The 22,772-nt window shown below is 32.0% G+C and overlaps 1 long non-coding RNA gene across 1 annotated transcript; it reads right to left on the bottom strand.

Moving 5' to 3' along the window:
- Positions 1-9,966: 9,966 nt before the first annotated feature.
- Positions 9,967-13,195, bottom strand: LOC132035288 (uncharacterized). Its single transcript, XR_009409210.1, has 3 exons — positions 13,079-13,195; positions 10,881-11,751; positions 9,967-10,787 (listed from the first exon to the last, which is right to left on the bottom strand). It is a non-coding gene; the product is annotated as an uncharacterized LOC132035288 (long non-coding RNA).
- Between the last annotated feature and the right edge of the window lie 9,577 nt (positions 13,196-22,772).

The raw sequence follows: 22,772 nt of genomic DNA, 5'->3' as shown, positions 1-22,772 counted from the left end.
AAATGAAAAAAATCAATATCGATTTTGACACAAAATTGTTACCGATAAAATTTTCTCTCTTTTTATATTTATAAAAAGACAACAACATTTCATGCTATGTTGTATATGCTCTCAAAAACATAATAACAAATCTAAAACACAAAATCTATCAATAATTAAGAAAGTAGAAAAGAAAAGATAAATCGCATATTAAGAATGCTGAAATTTTTGAAAGAAATTACGAAAGACATAGAAGGAAGAAAGGAGATTATAGGAAAAGAATTACTTGTTGCAAGATGAATATATGCTAGACTGCTCATTATCATTTACTACATGTCATTATTACCTTCACTAATTATCCATTTCGTGGGTAACTGCCGCCCATACTATGACTCTTCATTTTTTCCCCCATTTATTTACTATAATTCTTTATAATTTATTGTCTTTACATGGACTTTAAATATAGGCAATGAAGAAAATGATAGAAAAATGTCAAAAATAGGAGAAAAAAGATAAATACTAATGGAGGCCATAGAGAGGTGCCACATCACCTTGTCTATGCCTAGCTTTATATTATATATAGATATAGATTTGAAAACACTGTTTTTTACTTTCTACATTTGATGGTATATATGTGATATAAATATCAAAAAGTTTCCCTATCATTAGTGAATTAAAAGCTTCAGCTTTCATAATTTTCTCTTAATTCGAAATTTAAAATTTAAAAGTAAAGAAGAACGAAATTTTCCCTTCTTTTTTTTTTTTTTTCCTCATTCTTTCCGTGCTTCCTTCCCTATATTGCTATTCATTCACCTGAATTGAGTTTAACATTAGAATCACTAACATAGCCAAGAAAAAAGACAACAATTTTTTTTTTTTTGTTTGTTAAATGAATTAAAGAAGAGTAGCTCATTGAGAAAGGATACCAGAGGACAAATAGGTAATTAAAAGAAGCAACACACGGACTCCAAACTGACATAAGATTTTAACTCAATTTACATACGCCATTATTAGAGAAAACTATTCCCATTCCAAGACAACACCACATCAATTATACATTGAATTCAAAAAGAAACGGAGGGAGATAAAGAAGTGGAAGAGGGGGAGTAATTGACCGAATAAAGGAAACGGTCCTTGGATTTTTAAATGAAGCTGTTGGTAACGTAAAACTCTTTAGTTAAGCAATTATAATACGAAAATCCTTTAACATTGCATTAACTTTTGTAGCAATGACTAATATATATTGTGCTAGTTTTTCAAAAAATAAAATTATTAAATTATTTTAACTTTAATTTATTAGAGTTCATAGTATATATGTTAAGATATTGTTATATTATTTACGAAATATCAGTAGAATTAGTCACGTGAAAGATGAGCGATAGTTATGTTTGTCAACTATAGATTTTAAACTTTTGGTAAACATATCATTTAGGAAACTTGCTTGTATATTTTATATGGAAAAAGTAATTCTAACAAAAATTAATTTACAAAAAAATTATTTTTTTCATTCAGATGACGTTTTCAAGAAATCATTAGAACCAATTATGTGAAACTTGCCGTATAACCTATTAAATAAGAATGCCTCCCTCTTTTTACAGCATTCTTTCTCTTGAATAGATGTCATACTTCATTTTACAACAAATTTTTGTTAAAACTCTCCATTAATAAATTTGTTCAAGAAATGGATATTACATTTTCCCTCTAGCCCTGTTCCATTTAGAAGAAATTTGCAATCAAGAAAGGACTGACGGTCAATTATAGAGCTTAAACATGGGAAAAAAAAAGTATAAATAGAAGTAGGTAATACCTTGCTAGTTGCTCTGCTGGAATGATAATGGATGTTGCTATCTCCATAATGTCAGTATTTGTAACCACTTCATGCAAACATCAGATGGTAAAAATGAAACATGATAAAAATAGTATAATAATTGCTTGTTATGTAAGAGTTCGGAAAGTATAATACATGTAAGTATATGTAAATTAAAGCAGTAAATACTTTCATATTGAAACTCTATTTCTCATGAGCATGTTAATGTACCGGAGGACTTGCACAGTAAATACTTTCATAGTGAAACTCTATTTCTCATGATCATGTTAGTGTACCGGAGGACTTGCATTTGTTTAATTTTAATATCACATTTGAACAGGCATCCATTACAGGAAGCAACTGGGCACATGATGACATAACAGCTCCTTAATATGAAAATACTACTGTAAATTGGTATTCACCTACGAGCAACATGTCAATTGTTATTTATATTAGAAAACACTAAACGTGAATACAAGAATATAGGGACGTGAAATAATATGGGAAGATAGAGAGGTGGAAAAGTGTGTAACTGATATGACATTATAATGTTCATTGAAATTCAATAAATAGGTTAAAATATGTTAAAAATTTAAGAAAGACTACCAAATAACCGATATGTAATTCAATGACCTTATTGATTAAATAAGGTAGAATGCGATTAATTATTAATTAGAAGAAAATGAGGGAAAGATAGAGAAAATCTCAAAAAAAGGAGAAAAAAGATAAACACAATTCTTGGTCATAGAGAGATGTCACATCACGTTGTCTATGCCTAGTTTTATATTATATATAGATATAGATTTATTTTCACCACATATACTTAACATATTATTTGTACACCTTTTTCTTCTACGAATAATTACCAAGGTAAACACTATTAAATACACAACAAACATCAGAAAGGTGAGAAATTGGAATTTAGACGAAAAAATCGATTTTGTAAATCTATAGTCATGAGTACAAAAGTTTTGAACTTTCTATATTCATTCATATGACTTTAGCATAAGCACCGACATGATTATTGGTATTTATGCACTTACTGTTACTCTCACATTGTGTGAAGCCATTCTTCAATGATACCCATATTATTGGCAGATAATTAGTAATTTCAACAACAACAAAAAATACCTTAACAATAAAAAAGAAAAGAGATAATATGCAAATATATAAAAAAAAAAATTGTAAATGTACTGGAAAAGAATAGATAGTTTTTTATACAATAAATCAAATAAAGGCATTAATATTAGGTCCTACGCTTAGGTTCAAACATTTGTTTTCCGATCAGATGATGACATTTGATTTACTATAAATGATTTTTTATAAAACCATGCTAATAAGCATAAATTTACTTGAAAAACAGGGAAAGAAATACAGAGAAAAGAAAAATAAGAACAAATTGCGTATTTATTCGCCTCAGACATCTCTTTGAGTGCATCTACAGGAACAAAAGCAAAGAAAACGAAAATTCAAAACATTACAACCAATAAGCACATTCAAAATAAATACTAAGCAAGTAGGCACAAAGTGAAAGACTATTTCCACTAACAAAACCAAAAAACGGTAAAATAAAGCCACATTGATAGGGTTAGTGTAAAAGGTGATACTGAGACAATAAAAATGATGCTGCTAAATGGACAAAAGTAATTATCATAATCAACTAAGTTTGGTGTGAAACAAAAATATCCAAGTTCGATTTTCAATTGACATATATTGCAACAATATCTTCAGATGAATGAAAAAGTAGTTGTACAAGAAAAGAAAAGAGAGTAAAATTTTGTGGCGTTTCGTTCCGATAGATAATCAACTTCTAAATTGCACTTTATTCCTAAAAGTGTGGTGCTGAATATACATATATATATAGCACTTGCAATATGCAAAATTTATGTAATGCATTAATACTGCTACATAATGCGTGAATAGGAATTAATTGTCATTAAGGCCATGTTATAGCGCTCCTACGTGGGTTGTTTTAGGATAAACGGTAGATTGGACTTTATTGCAAAGTTTTATCAAAGACGGCCTTGGTGCTTACTGCGACAGGGTTAATTTTAATATTTATTTTATAAGGCTTTTTTTAATTCATTTACTTAGTAGATTATGTACAAAATGAACCAAAAAATTAAAAAAAAAAGGAGAAAGAAGATAAATAAGATTGGTAGCCATAGAGAGGAGCCACATCACCTTGTTAGCTTTATATTATATATAAATTGTCTATGTCTAGTTTTATATTATATATAAATTAGCTAGCCATACATGTTCTAGGAACCAATCACATTGATGATACTAAAATATTCCAAACGACTACGAATAATGCCGAATTGGACGTGTAAGATAAGTATAAATACCGAATCGAACCGATAATCCAAACGGGAAAAATTGTTATTGACTAATTTATCGGCAAAGTATGGGTTATTGATTTAATGATTCAGTAACGGTTTAGTTTTTTCTTAAAGGGGTTATTTCTGTAACGACTTATTAGGGTTTTCTTAACGGGTTATCTGATAACCCGATAATAATTATTAAATTACAATTAATAATTTTGCCTTTTTTGCCTTTTCTTCTTGAAACTTATGCTGCTTGTAGTAGCTTGATGAAAACTTACATACTTCTTTTACTTCAGAAGGTTAAATAATTTGCTAAATAAGATCACGACTAGTTACAGTGTCTCTATAAGGTTGCATGAATTCTGCAAACAAGTGAAACGTTTCTTGGTCAAGTTTCTCAAAGTATTTATGCAAAGTTATACTACTATATTTTTCAGTAATGTGAATCTTGCTACGTACTGTGAATCTTGCTACATACGCTTACTGAAGCTCTCCCATTTGTTCTGTTGAGTAGGTTTCAGTGGTTATTTTAAAAGATTTTTTACCTAGTCCGGCTTACTTCACTAACGATTAGACCGATAATTGAACTGCTAACGACCAATAACTGATAAATCGATAACTGATATCTTAACGGTTCTATAACGATTTACCATATCTACAAATCGATAACCGATAAACCGAATCAATAACATTCAAAACCTAAACGAACCACCAGATGCACCCCTAGTATAAATAGAACCCCATTTGTAATAACAGCCCTATGATGATAATCTTATTATTTTCTTTGTTTGGGTTGTTAGGAAGTTGTTACGTCTATTGGGTATTTATGATTAGGTATTCACATGGCAGATAAACACACTCTTTGTGGAAAGTATTTTCCTCCGTATCAAAACACACCCTAAATTGTTTCTCCCTTTACATAGTGTGAAGAGAACCAATTTCAGGTCCACACTACCCCTTTAATTTAATGATAGCATAGTACCCACGCGATGCGCGAAAAGTGTCAAAGAAAAATATTCTGAAAAATTATTATCTCATTTGCTTGATCGTACTTATATTGATATTTTTGGTGAATATTATAATATTCATCAAAAATTATATTATAATCAACGATCGTGGATCAAATGATTTAAAATTTTACAATTTATAAAATAAGAAAAGTTAACTATTTTTATACTGAATTTTATACGCGTACACAGACTTAAGTTTTATTCCTCATATTTCTCCGCTAATGTTTTTAATTTTTAAACTTTTGTTTCTTGTTTATTGTTATTGTATTATATTCATTACTTCGTATCGTTACACTGTCAAATAATTATTTATTAGCTTGTCACCTCACTTTTATCATCTTTCCCTTTTCATAATATATAGATAGAAATATATGATTTTTCTTACTCCTGATTTTTTTTATTTGTACACTTTTTTTTATTTCTCGGTATTCTATTTAATTTTATCAATAATAATTTTGAGTATTTTTTTACTTTGTTTTATCATTTAAAATACATCAAACTATAAATATACTCACAGTTTCTTTAATCCTGTTTATACGTTATTTTTTTAATAAAATTGATGTTTTCCCTATTTAGTATAAAGTGAAAAGATCTTTGTTATTTCATATATTTTTTAAGCTATTTTAATCGTCATATGTTAATGTTGGTTAAGTGGTTGACACAATTAGTAATGTCTGAAAACGAAATGTATACCTTCACAACATTTTTTTTTAAAAGAAGCTCCATGATGCTTCTCTCTTATTCTTTTTAGTTTTAAATTTTAATAGTAATTTTCAAAGGATTGATTCTTAAATAATCGAATAAAATTGTTTTGCTATTTTATATGACTTCAAAGAGAAGCTATGTTAGGAGGTTCTCCAATACTTAAAATCGTGACAAAAAATATATCAAGTTCATTGGATATGCTTGCTCTGAAAGAAAAGAACCCAAAAGAGTAGCGAATATTAATTTTGCAGAAGAGGCTTCATGCGTTTGAAAGGACTCTTATTATGGCATAACAAAAAAAATCAAGTGATCAAAATATCTTCTCCAACTAACAGTACTGGCAACAACATAATCTCTGTGACCTATAGCAAAAAGATTTCAAGATAAACCTGTAAGGTCAAGCAAGGAAGAACAAAATAATGCATCTTAGAACAAATAAAAAACAACTAAACAAATTTCGTAACACCATAAAAAAACTGTCACTTAAATGGAGAAGAGAAATAAACTTTACAATATGATAGACTTCTCTCAAAAATTCGTGTTAAAAGTGAGGCAAGTGAGTAGTGTAGCAAATTATAAAGTATGAAATAACAGAAAAGAGTCCTATAGAAAGCTTTCAAATAAAAGATACTTAAAGAAGTTACCTATATTTAAATCATGATAATAAAATATATTAATTCAAGCGGATACTCTAAAATAAAAAGAACCCCAAAAGATTAGCAAATATACCATAGTTCTGAATGTACTCTCATCATGGCATAACGATAATATCAAGTGATCAAGATATCGCTTCCAATGAACGATAATATAATCTTTGTAACCTACAACATAAGCATAAGGATAAGTGATCGATTAGATACTACGATGAAAAAATGAGAAATCTCTTGAACACGTGTGAAAACAGAAGCGAATGCAGAAGAAATCAAATTCACAATATAATTTTCATCATTAATTACATGCTTAAAAGACATTTATTAGTCTCCAATGATTAGTTAGACTGTTAGAACCTGTGAAATAATTTGTTATTTTTCAAAAAAGAAATATTGTTATCTCCATTTTTAGAAAGATTATTACTTTATCATGTAAATAGTTTCTTTTGGGAAACTAAAATAAGATATTTCATAGATTCAGAAACCAAGTCAATTACAGTTGCAAAATCAAAACAAACCCGATAATCCAAATGTAAAACTTAAACAACAAATCCATAAAGAGACCTGCTTTGTCTGCTCAAAGCAAAAGCAATATCCATAGCAGTAAAAAAAATCTAAAAAGAGAAGTATAATAATCGTGAAGGAGCAAATTGAGTCAATTACTATATGATTAGGTGCCATGCTTTGTAATCCCACCGATGCTTTTCACTCCGCCTCTTCTCGCCAACCTCCTAAGGCAGCCTTTTGATGCAGTGAATGTTGTCACGAAGCACCTTACGATGTCATTTTGCACCGCCCTTCCTAATCCCTTGCCTTCCTTTCCAAACATGACTGGGAAAATTGGGTTGTGAGATAAAAGAAAATATCTAGAGTTTTGATTGAGAGTGATTTGTAGTTGAATTAAACTATCCATGGACCATGAGTACGTAGAAGATAGAGGCAGTTGTTGTCCTCCGCTTTCCAATTTCAAATTAAGTACACCTGAGCAACGAAAGATCAACTCAAGAATTCAACAAAAAATAGCGATAACTAAAGATTAACGACGACATGACGACATCCCCATTTCTAAACCATCTCAAGTCTTTCACCATCCTCATCACTATAGATTTTGATATTATTCCTAAAAAATAAAATACTTATTGAAACCGTTAAAGGGATATGAAACTAACATAAGTAGCGAATGACGACAAAATTTAAATAGAAAGTAAATTGTTTCTTTTTCTTCAGCATTTTGCAATGAAATTCTGAACTGAATTCAAAAATAAGTAACTGAACGAAAAATGAAAAATGATCTGTAGAAGCAAAGAAAAAGATACATAAATGTGGATCAGTGGCTACAGTTAAATTTTGAATTTAATTTGGAAAATAACCGTGCATGTGTGTTTGTAAGTTAGTGGGGTAATGGGGATGGCGCGTGTAGGTTAGTTTTATTTTAGTTTCTTCTTCTTTTTTTTTTTTTTTCCTTTCTTTTGGTCTTTTTTATTTGTTTCAGAATTTTTGGGACGTGTAGGTTAGTTTTATTTAGTTTCTTTTTGTCTTTTTATTTTACATAGTTGTTTCAGATTTTTTTTAAAAAAAAAATATTTCCAAACTCCAAATCTTTTGGAGCTTTGTCCTGAAAAGTGCCACTTGCCTTTTTGTGGTTATGCTACTTGGCTTAATGTGGTGCTTCTTCCTCTGCTTTTAATAATACTAGTATATGTACACGCGCGATGCGCGGATCCCTTCAAAGAAAGAAAGAGCGTAGGAGATTATAAAAACAACAGTATATGAACCATGTGTGACATAGTGTAGATTTTATATTTTCATTTTTCTGGATTAGTCTTATTACAGATGATGCTTAATATTCATGAATAACATAAAGGTCGATTCTTATAAGAAATAAATACATTAAATGATCTGTCATGAAATATAATCAATCTTTGCTTTCTCTATTATTGTGTACACAAGTACTGAATATTAATTTTGTAGACTATACTTTATGTCAAAGATTAATGATCTGTGTAGTTCAAGCCTGTGGCAAGCCTTAAGAAGAAGATTCAAAATTTAATTTAATTTGTTCCCGCTTTAGAAGAAGATTCAAAATTGTATTGCAAGCCAAGAATATAGAACAATGATCCTCAGATGTATAACTGTTTTGGCCAATCAAAGCAATGAGGCAACTGATGTGGCGTGATTTTACGCCACAATCGATGCTTTTCGACCATAAGTTTTACTTGTTTTTAAGCAAGTCTATGTGATTTTACGTGTTTTTATTGTGTTTCGGGTATTACGAGGTCCCGAGAGCCTAAGTGGGGAAAACAAGCAAAAAACAGAAAAATTTGATGAATAAAAATTGGAGGAATAAATCAGTGTGAAGAAGAGATTTGGAGCAAAATTAAATAGAACTCGGAAGAAAAGAGAAAAAGAAAATAAATAAATAAATAAATAAAAGAAAGAAAGAAAAAAAGAAACAGGAAGTGGCAGACAAAGTGGAGAATGCTATGATTGCATGATGATGATATAATGTTACATTAGAGCAACAATAGAATTGGAAAAAAGAATAAAGAAAAGAAGAGGCAGAAGGGGTGTTCGTGACTGACGCGGTCACTGCATCCGTATTCCAATTATTTCCAACTCCTTCTTGGATTGGGTTATTTTGTATGGGCTTTTTTCATACACCTATAAATATTTCATAAGCCATAATTTTTACACATTTTTGGCATAAAACTCAAGTTTGGAGGCTAAGGTTCCTAAATAAATATTCTTTCTTTTTTTCAAACCTTGTTTATGGGAATTTCTTGGTGACAATTGAGATTGAAACTCTTATTGTGCTTATTTATTGATCGACATTTTTAATCAAGTAAGTTATTGTTATTTTAATCATTCTTGTTCTTCAATGTTTCTCAAGGGAGTAGCTAACCCTAGGACTCGCCCATTTACTTTGTTTGAAACTCGGAAGAGGAAGAACGGGGTTGGGATAGAATAATTAATATGAATTTGGGGCGTTAACCCCCATCTAATGGAAATTGACCTAGGAATAGGCAATACCACTTGTAGCCATAATCGGGTGTTCTTAATGCTCGTAATTGCTTTAGGAATATTCAATTAGGTAGTCTAGTTAATCTTCGGGAGAAGTTAATTTAGAGTCATTATCCGAGGTAATTAATATAATATTACCATTATCTGTAATTCGCGAAATATATTGGATCGTTAATTGAGAAGTAGTTTCCTTTATTCCATTCTTGTGGTCATTGATCAATTTACTTGCTTTCTAGATTAGATTTTATATTTTCGTTTTATCAAAATCATATTTAAAAACCACCATTGATGCGTTCGGCCTATGTTGTTGGTGATAATTCTTAATCTACTTAAATGTCTACATATTGTTCTCGTGGATTCGACCCCAACCTTGTTGGGTTACTATATCTGACAACGTCCGCGTTATGCTATTAAAAGGTGTAATTTGAGCGTATCAAATTTTGGCCAACTTCTCTAAATGCACCTGAGGAAGCTAAAATTTTACGTCCTCTAGTCTTGAGAGTTATTCGACACATTATCGGAAGCAAAAAAAAAACAGATGGAATAAAAAGGACTCAATTCATCTTCTCCTTCAATTGAAAGTATATAGCCTAGGAGTTCTGTGACCTTATCTTTACATGCATCTGGTGCTTCTGCAAGATAGCTTCTTATTAGAAGCATACCCGCCAGAAGATCATCCCCTTTCATCTGTCCATGCTCCTTAGTATGTAGTAGATAGTCCAAAACAGCACCAATTGCCCAAAAATAATTTTTGTGAAAGTGCATTAGATCATCATGGTAATAACTAACATTGAAATTGATATCTGCATCCAGTCTTCTAAATTCAATCGCAACACGATCATATGCCCTGAAATTAATAGGAAAATTTAACACCATAAATATCTGATTTCTCCATTAAATAGTGTCATTATATCCTTACTAATAAAACTCATTCTATTTACTATGTCATACTTAGCAGCAACCAATGAAAAGTGAAATGTTGGTTGCTAATCCATCTTCCTGCAACTGTACAATTTAAATGAAGCGATTGACTGCAAATACAGATAGATATTTGGCAAATTAAAGTATTACCGTATGACTGAAAAATCAGTTAAGCTACAACACGATATATCAAAGTAGATTAAATGTAGAAGAATGTTTAGCTCAATCAACTTTATGTTTGTAATTATATTTTGAGCATGTACATTGACCTTGTGGAAGATTGGAGTGCAAGCCTGACACCACAGAGTTTCCGCTTCAATAAATTTAATTAAAACTTCACATATTTGTGGAAGATTGGAGTGCAAGCCTGACACCACAGAGTTTCCGCTTCAATAAATTTAATTAAAACTTCCCATATAAAGAAAAGTGAAAAAAGACTCAAAGTTGTAAATGTGCTTACCAATAATATTAAGGGTGATTATGTTATCGAGCTCATGAAATGGGTGAAAAAGAACTTTGCAAAGTACCGGAAAACAACTGGCTTATACAGTGATCATCTGCATAGTAAATGTATCCAACACCTTCATATATTGTCATATCAGTATCAGTTTGTTGATTTTGCTTATATGTTTGTCTTCCTTATCAATTAAGCTTTGTTCATCAATTTTGCATATAAACAAATATACCTTGCTTCAATCTTAAACTGTTGTTAAGCAACATTTAGCTCACGTGCTCTTAAGGACGTGCGTTAAGGACACTACACCTAAGTTATGGAAAGGAACCTACAAAAAGTGGTTCTTTAACTCACAGAAACAACAAAAGGCTTCAAGGGTATGTTGCTCTATGTTTCGTTTATGGACTTTCCTCATAGGCCATCACTTATATTCAGGGCGTACATATAACCAAAAAATACACTTATTTAAAATGAAGAACGCAAGTATCTTTAGCTACTTAGCATACAGATTCTAGATTCAAAAACTCATAACAAATAGAGAAAGCATACGACTTGGTGATAAATTTCATTTACCTACAAATCGATAGTCGATAGAGCATCAATTTCTTCTATCTTGATAGGAAGCTAAGAACACGCCGCAGCTAACAACTTAATTTTCCAGACTAACTTCTCTGCAAATCCCAAAGCGTTTCCAAAGATATTTGGCCGGGAACTCAGTCTCGGTCAAAAACTCATAACAAATAGAGAAAGCATACGATTTACTGATAAATTTCAGTAACCTGCAAATCAATAGTCGAAAAAGCATCAATTTCGTCTACCTTGAGAGCAAGCTATAAACATGCCGCAGCTAACAACCGAATTTTCCAGACTAACTTCTCTGCAAATCCCCAAAAAAAGGCAATGTATTAGATGCAGGCAGTCATAAACTTTTAAAGTTCAAAGACGATAGGAAATAAGTGCAAATTTCTAGACAACTTTCATTTCGCGTCTATATTGGACTTGTAGGTAATTCGTAGAAAGATCAAAACTGATCCAGCCAATTATATAAGCCTATGCCCTCCCACCCGTTTAATGTGGTAATAAGGACTTTTAAGCATAATGTGTGCAATGTAATGTAAGTATCCTACCCTGTAATGGTCATTCTCGTGAACATTTCATATTGAGACATATCATAGATACCTCATTAAGTGGCAACGATTAAGTATGAAAATCAAAGGTTCAGAAAGGAAAGGAATCCAAACTTAAGGCTTCAGTATGAAGGGAAAAGTCTTATATTAAAAACATAGTAAGGCCAAAATTAGAACAAACTATCTTGCCGTTGGATACCACGTTGCGTATGTGAATTTTACACAATACCAAGTGAGTTGAAATGATCCCAAGCTTCCAGCATCAAACAAAGTTAATACTTTTGTGATCCAACAACATAAGTAAAAGTATTTAGGCTCATATAACATGGTTAATTTAGTAGTAGCATGGCCAAAGTAATGATAGCAGAATTATGAAGAATAGAACAATCACTTTTGGCTTTAAAATACTTACATGTATTACTTAACAAAATTAGAAGGTACCTGCAGAATATCAAAAACTTTTTCTGCGATTATTCCTTGCCACAGCAATACCCTTTTGTTGGATCTTATCTGGATGTATATAAAGTAACGCGCTCTTCACTTGATTTTTCTTCAATTAAATCCACTATAGGCTTCCATCCGCTCTCGGGCAATAAAAACTGTTTAAATATGATTGTGTTTTAAGAATTAGCCATCCTGCCGATCCTTTTACTTTCCACAAATATAACAACAGAAACAAATTCTATAAAACTTCCAATTATCATCACTCTTAGTTATTGTAAGGTTGAGAGGCATGAGCGAATATTTCTTTCCTTGTGACCATTGCTTAATTTTAGCATCTGAAGCCTAATTTAACAGAAAACTACAGTATAACAACAAAGCTATAGATGCTTACATGTTGTTAAGAAATAGAGCAGAATGGACTGCTAACAAATGAACATCAAACTGGTTACAACAAAGAAAGAAACAAAAATTGAAACCTCGACAGAATAAAATTGAAATTTGATTTAATCTTCTTAGCATTTGCTTTTCACTTCGTCCGTTCAAATAGACACAAACCCGTAAATAAGCACATATCTATATATGATTAGAAGGAGAGTAAGAAATTATATGTTTACTCTCGCACATTTGATACACCTCTTGCAAACAACCCCTCAAATGTTCAGTCGAAGAAGAAACATTGAATTGAGAAATTAAGTGTCGGTTACAAAAGACATGTAACATGACGTACCGTTTAAACTCCCATATATGAGATAGAATTATAAGTAACTGCTTGGAAGTCCAGTACCATTATCCGGAATCTGGATTTAGTGGAACCATTATCCCTACTTTTGTTATTGTTTATGTTTATTTCTCCTTTTGTGGTAAGCAGAATAGGTTTAAATAAAAAAAATTCTTAAAAAAATATAAATATATTTATTATTTTTAAATTTAAAAGTTACATGTGGTTTTTTCTAATAATGACACATGGCTGAATTAATTATAGTTAATTAATTACATGTGGCTTTCTCTCATTATGCCACTTGACTTATTGTGGTGCTTTTTTCCTTGGCTTTTAATAATAGATAGATGATAGTGTTACCTCAATGTTGGAAATTTGCTAAAAAGCTACAAGATTTTGCCACGTAACAAACACGCACTCTACATTGTTTAGTCCACAAGAGATGTTTCGGCTTTCATCACAAGAAGTAACTAACATATTATTATAATTTGAAAGAAAAGAGGGTAGAAAGTAAATCCTAACTTTATAAAATTATTGATTTAATTTGATATAATGTTGATTTGAAATTGAAAATTGCTTGGACATGCAAGTTGGATCTCAAAAGGATATGCAAGTTGGATCTCAAAAATTATACTCCACTTTTTTTTCTTCATAAACATAAAAATTCCACAATTTGTAAAAATTATCAAAACTTCCTCAATTCTTACAATCCTGTTAAATGAGCGGACCATTGTTCATAAACAAGGTATTAGAATATCTTAAGGCGTCACATTAACAAATCACATATCTCCATAATACTTTTATATATAAATGCTTGCGATTCCATGTTATTACGAACTTTCACATACAAATAACTTTACAAAGATCCACAATAGTAGTAATTACTAGCTATTCTTTTACTAGTTTCTCGTCGCGTGCGTTGCACGTGTATCTCATGATAATAGTACAAACATTTTAAAATTATACAAGTAATAGTGGAATATGTTTGATGAGATACACTATATTTGAAGGGAGAGATCAACAAGCTCGAATTGATTAATTGTAAGCCTATTCGACCGACTTAGTTGTTGAACGTAAAATGATTAGATATCATTTGAACACCTAAAATTTGTTATGTAAATAAGATTGTCATAGCAAATACTTAACAATGTTCTTGCTTTTTTCTTTTAACTAGTAAACATATTCGCGCTTCGCGCGATTATAAATTATATTATTATATCTATGAAATGATCAATAAATAAATAATGAATACAAATTTGTACTATTTCTCTTTTCAATGAGAAAGAAAACCTTTATAAGCAGCATACATTTTGAGTTAATTCATATACTAATTCATACATTAGGGTTATTTAAAGCATATGTGTCTATATAATATATAATTAATTATACATTTTCAAATTAAGCTTGTTTAGGTATTACATAGTTAGGAATAATTTTAAGGTGTATTAAAAACAATAAGGTAAATTTAAACTAAAATACATAAATTTCAAAAAATTACTAATTAACATGCATATAATTGTATATTAGAAAATAGAATTTTATATAAATGAATTTAAACTTTTGATTCGTAAAAGTCTTCTTAGGAAATAGAATAGGGTTGAAGAGCTTTCCAAATTTCTCAATATTCCTTGCCGCTGAGAGCATATGCATGAAATAATTTTGTTCTCCTTGTAATCAAATTATACATTTAAAATGCGATTCACAATGTAACAAAATGAGTTTTTTTCGAGTAAATTATGCAAACACAATTTTCACGCTTTTTCATTGGGACTAAATCTCAAACACCCAAGTAGACATAATTAAGGTTAATTTTGTTTCTCAGTCAATTAATTCTATCCAAATCAAATATAATTTTAATGGTTTATTTTTCAAAAACAAAAACTAAACCTCCAGTATGTAAAACAACGAAAATGAAAGGATCAACTAATTACATACGATGAGACAATTCCTTCTCGACATTCATAGTCTTTAAGAAATTATCAAATCACCGTAACCACCAGCAATATGAAAAAACAATTAAATCCTTACATAAAATAATAAATAAAGAACAAATCAAAGCCTGGAAAATAAAAAAGAGCAAATAAACTATCAAGTTAAAATAAAATTAAGCCATCTAACTTTCAAAGGTAAATTAGCAAGACACTCACTGTCAAAATGTAGCAAAAATTGCACTAAGTCATGATACATGCCAAGGAATGGGAAAGAAAATCTTCCATGTAGAGGTATTTTATACTCAGATTGCTCCAAAAAACATATTAAAGGTAGCATTTAAAAATCATGCACGTTTCCCCTTAATGAATGCAAAAATAAATGCACAGTGAACACATCTTTTAAGCATGATGTGCACTATAATGGTGAAAACAAATAAGTGGTAGTAGTTAAGAGGTCTTTTGTAACTGAGATGGAATAAGTAGGATAGAACAGATCATGATCAATTTCCACTTATTAAACAAATTGAATAAAAAAAATAAAATAAAAAATCCAAAAGAAAAGGAGAAAAAAGATAAATACAATCCTTGGCCATAGAGAGGTGCCACATCACCTAGTCTATACCTAGCTTTATAATATATACTAGTGAAATTGTCCGCACTTCGCGCAGACGCGAAAGACATTGAATTTACAAAATGTGACCATGGATTGTTATTTTTTGAGAAAAGAAGAAATAAAAGTTCTCATGTAACCTGGACCGATCTTTTATTAATTTGAATTATTCCTGTTCTTTTTCCCTTTGAGTTACACGTTTGATTTAAACAAATATTTCATCCAGGTTTAGGATTAATAAAAAAAAAAAGTAAAATATGTTAAGAAATGTTTTCGAGAAATATCATCTACGATCTTGGACTCCAATCCAATATTTTCTCATAATATTTTTTTTTCTTTTATGTCCTATTCGTTCTCGCTTCTTCTCTCTGTCACACTCTCATTCTTTCCTTTGCCTCACATTATTATAAAAAAAAATTCAGTTTAAAAGCAAAACTGGAAAAAAAAATTCTTTTCTTTTCAAGCACATGAGGAGTTAATTGATTCCTTTCCATCTGATGCTTCCGACACCTATCAGAAATTCAAAGTCACTTTTAAAGCAAACACAATTAAGGAAATAAAAGAGATTCTACAACAAAAAACAAAAAAAAAAAAAACTCAAAAAACTTTTATCTCCATTTTGCAAATTTTCACTATGTTGTGTAATTTACTCTTCGACTCAACCTACAATCAAAAGAGATTCTATCACAATCTCCATCGCAAATATCTACCTCAAAAGACTCCTTCTTGCCGTTTGCAAATTTTCACTATTTCACGTGACTTATCCTCCGACTCAAAGTGGGACCATTTTTCTTGACATTAAAAAACATGAATTTAGTATTTTCAAAAACGAAATCAATTAGTATGTGAAAAGACTCACCATTGTATCCATTGTAAAAGAGTTAAAGATATGAATATGAGAAGAAAATGTGTGACAACAACACAATGAAGTAAGGCAAAAACACAACGGGAAAAAAGTGAAAAAAAAAAAAAAAAAAAAAAGAGGGCGAGAACTTTCTGTGCAACGATTATATTGGATTGAGGGAAAAAATGATATGTTGTTTATTTTGTTAGATAAAAATGCTAAGCTTTACTTATTTGTAGTAGCTAATACTTTATAACTTATGAGTAATCAGTAAGACAAATAGAAAAAATAACGCATACAGAGTGAATGAAATAATAAAATGAGTCTTAAAGTGCATTAATTGACATAAAATATAAAATTAGTCTTAAGGACATTAATTGACATAAAATTAGTGCATTGAGGGGATGTAGCTAAGTGGGTTGATTCAGAATAATGTTTTATTGGGCTTTATTTTCGGCTACTGCTACGTGGGCTTCAATGCTCTACATTTATTGTATGGTCTTTTATTTATTCATTAGTTAGTAGGAGAAATGAATTAAAAAAATGCAATAAAAATGAGAAAAATGTCAAAGCCAATGAAGGTCATAGAGAGTGCACTTTTTTTTAAAAAAAAAAAGAGCCAAAAAGGAAAATTATAGATTGTCATTATTGCCTGCTTTCTTTATATTATATATTGATGTTTCAACGACATATAATAGAAATTTATGGTAAAAGTTCTTTTGTTTATTGTTATTCCTGTCTTTTGCCCTCCACAAATTCCTTCTTGGCTGGCCAAGAGTGTTGAGCTTTGCTTTATTATCAAATAATTAAAGCTGCTCTCCATGATGTATTAGTATATCAATCTCAATTAACTATTTATATCGAACTAAAAAAAGAAATTTTAAAAAAAGTACCCACCTTTTCTTTAATATCCACTTATTTATCACATTTCTTTGTTTTGATAAAAAAATTCGCATTTTATATCCCAAATAAAAGAAAAAATATTTTCACTCCTCAAAAGCCAAAGACATCTGTAAAGTGGAAATGATAAGACGTGAAAGAAAAAGTGTAATTGAGAGTGTGGAGACTTCACAAAACAATATGCAGTATTCACACTATGATAACATTAAAAATCTCATAACTAAAAAAATATAAGTTGTCATGGTTCGCTAAGACAGATCTTAAATTAAACTCATATGTAAATTCTCAGATTATATCAACAGATTCGATAACCTCACATTTTATTGCATTTAAAGAAAAATTTTCCACTTCTCCAACAAAATTAATAGCAATATATGATGAAAAGTAAACTTACAAGGAGGACATTGATACGCTCAAATTATACCTATTAATGGTATAACGCGGACGTTGTCAAATATAGTAACCCAACAAGGTTGGGGTCGAATCCCACAGGGAATATGGTGTGAAAAGGTTACTAAAGTCGTAGGATGCTAAATTTAGGTCTAATGTCTTAATCCGATGATTTTGGTAAAAGTTGGTTTTTCTATGACTAATTGCTATCTACCTGCTTTGGTGTATGGTAAAAGAAACTAAGGTTGTGTCCCCGTTAGCTAGAGTGTATGATCATGGGTATTGATCTTGATATACTTCTAATGGATCATTATATGAATGCACTTAATCTCTATATGAATCTCTACTATTTCCCAATAAATAAAGATTATCTCTTTCTATGATTTTCCCAAATATAAGAAAGTAACTATGAAGAACGATTAATTATGCCAAGTAGATTCGTCTTATTCCTAAGTGAACCTATTAAACAAAGTTTAAAGCTTTGAATCCTTGTTATTTATTCTTACCAACCCTAATTATTTTCCCAAATAAATCAAGGTTTATGGCTTTAATCAATGTTTGCAACCATTAATTATGAATGAAGAATGAAGAATAAATAAACCCTAATAATCCATTATGTGTATATCAATCACAAACCCAATCACACAACATCCATCATTGGGTTCACAACCCTAGTAAGGGAATTTAGCTACTCATGACAAAGAACAAGAAATAAGAAATTGAAGAATTCATAATTGCTTACTTTGGAAGAAAAGAGGAATTGATAATACTTGAATTGATGTTTGAACCTTCAAAAACTAGAGAGTATTTGATATTCTAAGTCAAGAGCCAAAAATATAATAACTGATAACTATTAAAACCTACAGTGACTATTTATAGGTTCTGAAAAAGTGAAAGTTGCAGATTTGCACTTTGGTCCCCGTCGATACGAAATACGGTCCGTAAAGTGAAATACGGACCGTAAACCAGTTTACGACCAGGTCTTCCTTCCAGTTTTGAACAACTGCAAATCTCTTGAAATACGGACCGCAAATTGATTTACGGTCCGTAAACTGCATAGTCGTCTTTCAACTTCCAAAACTTCGACTTTCTGCCAGATGCTCGAATGGTTAAATTGTCACGCCCCGAACCATGGCACAGGCGAAACACGGCACTCGGTGCCTTCTCTTGCGACCGAGCGAACCACGGCTTCTTTGAATCATCATGAGGCATAACATGAGCGGAATATAACGTGAATGCATGATGAGCCTTTATAAAACGTAATAAGTCATAATACTTAATAAAATACTTGTTTAAACATGAGTGCGGAAATAACATGAATGAGCCAAAATGGCTATACGACTCCGAATGTCTAACATAACATAACTGACTTGTCTAGTCTATGAAACCTCTATCATGAGTCTGACTGGAAAACATACTTACTGGGATAAGGCCCCCAGCATACCTTAGATACATAACTAATTATAAAATAAAGAGTTGACTAAACCCGAATGAGATGGGGCTCGCGATAAGCCGATACGACCGCCGTCCTACGAGCGATGTGTCGTCCCGTATATCGATACACGCGTCGTGAAATGCGGCCCCCGGAACAATAAAGGGGACGTCAGCACATTGAATGTACTGGTATGTAAAGCAACTGAATGAAATAACATGATAAGAACTGAAACTGAAAACCTGGACATGAACATGAGCATGAGTATAAGCATGGATACATATATAGATATAACATACGTAAAACATGATAAGTAGGGAGAGCATTTCATAAACCGACCATGTGATATCACCACGTGGGTACGTGGAGTCTGGTACCTCGCCGGACCAGCAGAGCCCCCATACCTTGCCGGGGTATGAGGTGGTATCGTGCCCGATGGATCCATTCGGTGTAAAGTTAAGGTATCGTCCTATCCGGGGGAGCGATCCTTGTCCTACGGTGGCTACGTAGTTTCGGAGCTATCTGAGCCTTCTCGGTAATTCGTGCAACTCCCAAAGACATGAACATAATATAGTTGGCTAAGAAGCCCATGATTTTCGTGAATTAACTTGTACTTGTCTTGTAATCATGATTTCACGAAATAACTTGTAAACATGGTTTCATGAAATAACTTGTAAATATGGTTTCATAAAATAACTTGTATTTAGCATGTATGTATTTTGAGTCATGGTATGAACATAGTTATAAAATACAATTGCATGAAAACTTATAGACATATAGGATATTCATGAAATAAGCATTTTTATTCAAAAACATGCATGCAAGAACCCATGGAATACAAGATATGGGTTTTCATAGATTACGGACGGATTCTCAATAATCATAAAGAAATATTAAGAGCACAATGATGGAATTATAACAATTCATACATAATATAATCATGGACATGGACCTAGGGTTATCATGAGCATGGTATTGAAACCCTAGTTTTGTATTGAAACCCTAGTTTAGTAGAGAAATCATAATTTTATGGATTTTGAGGCGTGGGGAAGAACAATGATGTTCCCACACGTAGATAGTAACTCTACATACCTTAGTCGCTCCAAAACTTGAATTAAAGACTTGAGCTTTGAAGAGGATTTCCAAAATCTTGAATTCTTGAACCTTGAGATGGGTTTTCTTGAAAACCCTAGTTTTAGGAATGATGATTTCTTGTTTAGATTACAAGGATATGTGTTAGAATGGAGTTGGGATAATTAGAATGGACTTACCTTGGTGTTCTTGGTGTTGGAGGAGAGTAGGAAGTCGTTCTAGGGTTTGAGGGAGTGAAAAATAATGAGTTGAACTGATATGGACGAATATATACTGTTCTGGAAAAATAATTTTTTTGGCCCAGTTAAATACTGGCCGTATTTCAAAATACGGGCCGTATTTCAAAATACGGGCCGTATTTTGAAATACTGGCCGTATTTTAAAATATGGACAGCACTGCCTCTGTTCAGTAAAATGGCCATAACTCTTTGCACAGATGTCCGTTTGACCTCCGTAAGATACCGTTGGAAAGGTATTTCAATGCTCTACAACTTTCATCAAGGAAGTTTTCTCAAATTCCAAACACGTTTTGAAATACGGTCCGTAAAGTGAAATACGGTCCGTATTTAACCATATGACCTCAAAATGTCAAATTCCGTAATGTTCGAAATTCTTGGTTTCAGTTTACGGGCACGTTCATGGGCGTAAATTGGAATACGACCACTTTTCATGGGCGTAAACCACCATATCACGACCGAACGGAAAATCTCAATTCCCACATTCTTTATCCGATTTTTCGAGTCTAGGATCATGGTTAAAGCTTAGGTCAAAGATACGGGTGTTACAATATCTCCCCCTTGGGATCATTCGTCCTCGAATGATGGGTCATGGTTAAGAACATGGCTGGACATGGCTTGAATACATGAACATGAAAGAAACGTGATGTAAAACGTAAGAGCTTGACATGGTCACGTGGGAACATGGTCATGAATCATGAGAGCTGAATACGTGATTACATAGAAACATGTACATGGGGAACATGAAACTGAGTAGCGACTACATGAATGAGAATCATGAAACATTTGTCCTTGATTTATGACTAGTGGTTAAGAATCGCTACTAACTCTGGAATCTACAAAATTTATGGCAGGACTTCCTTCATAATTCGGACCCTCACGACATTTCTCAAATGCTTGTCAGCTAACTAAAGTACCAACACACAACTCACGTAGTATCTTAATACGCATGATGTGACATAACGTGATTACTGCATTCGTATGTAGCTAACATAAATACCGAGAAATGGCTTGAATACACGGATATTGGCTGAATGATTACATGATTACTATACACGTGGTTTGGAAGAAAATGCGTAGGCATGAATGACATGAGTACTGGAAATAGGCACGAACATGACATGATTATCTGGTCATGAGACACATGACGTGGGACATAAATACATGAAACTGGATGACAGGAATACATGAGTGCTAAACTGTCATGAGATACGAATACGTGTAAACATGGATATCGTAACATGGGATGCGAATGTCGAAAACATGATTGTTACAACATGAGGGTTGAATACTAAGCGCGGGTAGGATTTGGATACTTAGAGACTTGATCATAGATGTTCGTATGTCACCATGGTAATATGAGATAGGAGTATGACTTAGGCTTTGAAGGTAAGTACAATCTCGATGTGAATGCGACAGACTTCAGTCGTATAACAAGAATATAACCCTAACATAGGTGTTCATAAATATCTAGCATAGGCATGACATGAATACGTCGAATCTGAGTAGAATACTCCGAGATAAGTACCATAGGGTACATGAAAAGATATCTATTTGAATATAGGAATGCACCTTACTTCGATTATCTTGCTAGTCAGTAAATCATGATTACGAATACCTTAGCTCATCTTGCTCATTCCCGTGAGCGAATTATAGAGGATCGAGAGAAAAGGAATTATTGGTACTATTCATATAAGATACTTTACTTTAGATAACGTACATGACATGGTGCATTGTACATGGAGGACGTAACGTGGAACATGCGTGCGGGAACATTATTCATACGGCATGAAACGTGAATAGCATGACATGGGGCATGGGACCATGAAAAATATAGCGTTTATATGAGTACCTACATACCATGGCGTATGGACTTGAGTTTATAAGTATGAAAGTAAGACTAAGGCGTAAGTAGAAAGTCATCTTGAACTTAAACGGGGGCATAAGTGCTTCGGAAAAAAAAAATGGCATCCTTTGTGCTAAGCTACGAGCTGCTCTAAAACAGTAACCAGAGGAACATAAGCATGAGTTACGTAGAATCGTGGGTAGGACATCCATCTTGACTTACCCTTATCGTTACCTACCAACCCCACTGTTATGCTATTTCTATATGCGGATGCTCAAAGTCGGTCGTGGGCACGAGTACGTGAGAACGTAGGTAGCATATCTTTGGA

This window comes from Lycium ferocissimum, chromosome 10, assembly GCF_029784015.1.
Source record: "Lycium ferocissimum isolate CSIRO_LF1 chromosome 10, AGI_CSIRO_Lferr_CH_V1, whole genome shotgun sequence".
NCBI lineage: Eukaryota > Viridiplantae > Streptophyta > Magnoliopsida > Solanales > Solanaceae > Lycium > Lycium ferocissimum.
The sequence above is the reverse complement of the archived record's forward strand: the minus strand, read 5'-3'. Positions and strand labels throughout refer to the sequence as shown.